The following is a 4,627-nucleotide window of genomic DNA, read 5'->3' on the forward strand; positions in this document are numbered from 1 at the left end:
TCTGAGGGATGAGAAATGACCTAATGGGTCCAAAGGACACTATTTGGGTGGGGGCAGCACTGAAAGCTCAGACTTCACCGCTCTGCAATACCTGGAAGTAACAAAGCTGCACTTCTACCTCCTGAATCTATGAAAATAAAACTAAAATAAACAATAGAGCTTCACTGCTGACTCCAAGCCCCTTTCTTAGGCTCAGTTGCCTCCCGCTTCTCTGACCAGGCGCTTCCACTGGCTCTGCAATAAAATTCTAAGATTATGGGATCCCCAAACCAGCTTGCAGCCCCACAGCCCTCCTGCCTTCCTCCCCTCTCTCCACGCCTCCCTCAGGCCGGTGGTGCCGTCAGGGCCCGTGTCTGAGGCGCCCGGTGGATTCAGCAGAACATCATAAAACGATTATTTGCGAGAGGAGAAGACGATGTTGTGAGAACTTGCTCCCAGACACTGTCTCAAAGCAGCAGAAAAACCGCAGGAAACCTAAGGAGGACGACCCTGACGGCGACGGAGGGGGTGCGCGCGGACAACACTGGTCCCCTCCCGCCGACGCCAGGGCTCAAATCGCAACGAAGACGGAGCGGCCACAAATCCCGGCTTCTCCTTCCTTTCGCTAAGGCGGAGAAATCGCCCCGCGGTCCCTGGCGCGCCTCCCGCGGAAAGCGAGCAGTGACCATTCCGACAGGCCGCCCGCCGCGCTCCCTTTCCGCAGACAAAGCTGCCTCGAAGGCGCTCCGCGGCCTCCGAGTCACCACGTTCCGTTCGGCAGAAGAAAGCGAAAGCGGCTGCTCCCTGACAGGCAGCCAGACAATAGCGGCGGGAAGGCCGCTCCACGCCAGCATGTTTCCCTCGCGCCGGGAAACTAAGTCTCCAGATAACACAGAAACCAGAGACTGCTCTTCCTGCTCGGTCTTTTACAGCAGGCAGGAGCGCGGCAGCCACCTCCGTCGCGGGGAAGCGGCATGCTGAGCCCCGCGCCTCGCTGTGCCCGCTAGAGCGAGCGGAGGAAGCAGCCGAAAAGCGGCTGCGGCCCGTTGCTGCCTTGCCGACGTCTCAGCAACTCCGGGACCGGCGGCCTAGTCGGGAGGGAAGTAGCGCCGGCCCCGCGCGGAAGGAAACGCGCAGCGTGATGCGGCTCAGTGCGCCTTTATAGAACTGCGCCTCCAGAGACGCCGCGGTGGTTCCCGTCGGTCCGCGTCGCGTGTTCACTGCATTTGGTCCCTCGCTGCCCGCTGCAGCCTTGCCCCTGCGCCTCGGAGTAGCCGCCGCGGGCCTCTCTGGTGGGGCAAGGAGACCTGGAGGCCGTCCCGGTGGCGAGAGGGTAGCGGCCCCGGCCTCTTGGGCCCTCAGCCTCGCGCCAGCCGAACCCTCTGCCCGGGCTTGGGCGTGGAGCTTTCGACGCGCCTGCTTCCTGGGCTGTGCGTCTGCCTGAGCCGGCCTCTCTGGTGGGGCAAGGAGACCTGGAGGCCGTCCCGGTGGCGAGAGGGTAGCGGCCCCGGCCTCTTGGGCCCTCAGCCTCGCGCCAGCCGAACCCTCTGCCCGGGTTTGGGCGTGGAGCTTTCGACGCGCCTGCTTCCTGGGCTGTGCGTCTGCCTGAGCCGGTGCCTCGCGTTGACGCCAGGTCGCGTGTGTCCCCTCAGGCTTGACAGCGGGTGCTAGCAGGTCCAGGCTGACTGAAGTCGGCCTTCCGCCCGGGTGCTCCCTCTCACGCCACACGCCGGGCGTGGCTCAGTTTCTTCTATTGTGACAATAGAAATGAGATGATGTGGGTTAAAATTACCTAACGGCGTATAATGAGTTCTCCAGCGTCTAGCTAGTCCTACCATAGGATTAATACCCAGAACCACGTGGGTGGAGCTGAAAAACACGATGCTGTTGTGGGGGGCGGGGGAAGAACCCAAAAAAGCTATGGTCGGCCTGATTCCATTTATAGGACATTCTAGAAGAAGCAACGGTAGCGATGCAAAGCAGTTGCCTGGTAAAGGAGAGGAACTGGACAGAATGGAATGCACAGGAGCGGGGGAACTTTGGGGCTGTGGTGGGACAATTTCATATCTTGATAGGAGTGGCGTCAACATGACGTATACAATTGCCCGAGATCATCAAACTGTAGTTTCTAAATGGGTACGGTTTATTAACATTCAAATTATAAGAAAAGTCATTTCCTCAAAAGTTGGAGGGTGGGGCGAAGAGTTAAAGAAGGTCGTGGCTAGGTGATCGTTGAGGAATAAGGGAGAAAATCACAGTTTACAAAATCTGAGAGCTAAATCCGTGCTGTTTCTGAATTGAGAAGCAGTGAACACCAGCAGCAGGAATTGCTTAAGTCCAAGAAGGCTATGCTCTACTGGACCCGGTTGATGTGCCTCCCCGGATTTACTGGGTCCCACCGTCCACCTCCACGCTGGCCTGCAACTCTTGCTTAGGGTAGAGGCCTGGCCTCCAGTGCCATCTCCCGACAGCCTCCCCCAGATGAGGGTCATGCTTCAGCACTGCCTCCCTGACACAGAGGCTCTGATGATAGGATGCTCTCAGACTCAGGTGAGAAATTTGAAGGAACAGAATGCTCTTCCCTAGCAGTTACCTGGAGGGGTCAGGTGCTGCCCTCAGAACACTGGGAGAGTTAGAGCCCCGTTAGGCATACTTCCCCGAAGGGCGCAGAAAGGATGAAGTAGCCAGCATAGAAACTCCTCTCCCTGCCAACCACACAGTCCCAAGGCCTGCTGGTTCTACATGATTTGTCTGGAAGCTGTCCTTGCATGTGAAGTTGTTTTCAGCTCAATAATGTACCACCTTGGTATTTGCCTGCCTTCGCCTTTCCTTTCACCTTTAAAACCCTGGAATTGTACCTCCTAGTAAAATCTTAGCACTTAAACTTGGCCTCAGGCTCTACCTTCATATGAATCATTTAGCAGGCTTTGGGCTTTAGATCTGTGCTTTTCTGAAAATTTTGCAACCACAATAACACAAAATTAGGATTTTTTTTTTCCTCTGAGGTCTGATTTACTGTCCCATTAAAGTGCTTCTGTAAAAGGCAACCAATTGAGACCAATGCTGAATATATAAATTTTTATACGTGTGCCCCTATTTGAAGTTGCTAGAAATAACAAAAGTTTGGGCTTCCATTTATTGGTTCCTAGTGGTGTTTATTCTCAAGAGTAAATTCCTAGATCATTAGGCACTTAAATGCTTTAAAAATTTGGAAACTTAAACCTGGGATGCATGCAAGTGCAAAACAAAATGCTTTCAAATCATGATCATAAAGTTGTTAGTCTGGGGGTCTACTTATGTTTTTAGTCATGTTCTAGCTTTCCTAAAGACATCAGGGGAGGATATGTTAAAGCCTTTTTAAGTGATTTCTGGTTCATAGTGCTTTGCGAAACAATTTTTCTTTGCATTATTTTCTATATTAAATACTTCAGTAAGTGTTTAATGATAATGGCCACTGGATTGTGGCCTACTGTTTATTGCAATTTTGTCAGGGCTTATTCTAGGCTTCCCTTCCACCTGGGCTTCCCAACCATCTGTAACTTGATCAACAGTAATTTGAGATGGGACTGGCCAGGGTCATATGTTAAATAGGACAGTTCTACTTTTCTGACCACAAAATCCTCCCCTTCCTGACCACTTAAAGTCTGTTACATAATCTACAAATACGTGGCTCTAATAAGTTCTGCTGCATACCTTGGCAAGGGTCACACCTGAAATCTACGTTTCTATTGGCGCAATACATTTTATTAGAGATTATTTTTATTGCTTATAATTGTGGCCTATCAGAGCACTTAATTATTTTTAATAACACATTCTGCCTTCATCCACATCATCAAGCTACTGAATTGGTTTTTGCAAGGAAAACCTGGTCATTCTAGCATGTGAACAATTTTTAATATTTGTTTGAAAAATGTTTCATCTGAGGTTAATTTCTATTGGGAGCAAAAATGAAGCCAGGCTGTATATATGATGTGTTTAAATACATTTTCACAAAAAGAAAAATATTAAGAATATCTTGGTTTACAGACATGCAGTATCAGAAGGCATCCCAATAAACAAAAGTGAAAGCTCCTCTTTAAATCCTAGCACTTGATTATTTCCAAATATATAAGGGCAGATAATGTTCAGCAAACGTGCAGGTTTTACAAATTGGCTCCTTCAGAGTAGGTCATAAGCTTGCTACAATTGCGTTCCCATTACTCAAACATTTTTAGAATTCTTTAGAAATTTGCCACAAGAGTCTGAGTCACATTCTTTTAAATGACATCATCAGTGATAGCAAATCTTCCTCCTCTGAGAGCAGATTTTTAGAAAACATACCCAAGTCATTTGAAACCACACTGAGTTTAGTAACATCATTTGGCAGGGAAAAATTGAACTAGAAAGAGCAAAAATAAGTGCACTGATTAATGCTTTTTAAAAAATTAAACTCCAAGAAATGGAGGATTAGGGGAAAGTTTGGAGCAGAAATTAATGATTAGAAAACAAACAATGTTTTTGATCAATTCCAAAGGTAATTCTTTGGAAAAAGATCAAGGAAATGGAGAAATCGCTGATGAATCTATTAAAAAAAAAAGAAAAGAAAAGAAAATATAAAGGAAAAAGGAGATACAACAGATACAGAGACCTTATTTTTTTTTTTTTTTTT

General features: G+C 48.7%; 1 pseudogene across 1 annotated transcript; it reads right to left on the reverse strand.

Moving 5' to 3' along the window:
- Positions 1 to 227: 227 nt before the first annotated feature.
- LOC105527516 lies at positions 228 to 1,128 on the reverse strand (annotated as a pseudogene). Its single transcript, XR_001004237.1, has one exon. The product of XR_001004237.1 is annotated as an uncharacterized LOC105527516 (transcript).
- Between the last annotated feature and the right edge of the window lie 3,499 nt (positions 1,129 to 4,627).

Source organism: Colobus angolensis, unplaced genomic scaffold (assembly GCF_000951035.1).
Source record: "Colobus angolensis palliatus isolate OR3802 unplaced genomic scaffold, Cang.pa_1.0 Scaffold63, whole genome shotgun sequence".
In the NCBI taxonomy this organism is placed as follows: Eukaryota; Metazoa; Chordata; class Mammalia; order Primates; family Cercopithecidae; genus Colobus; species Colobus angolensis.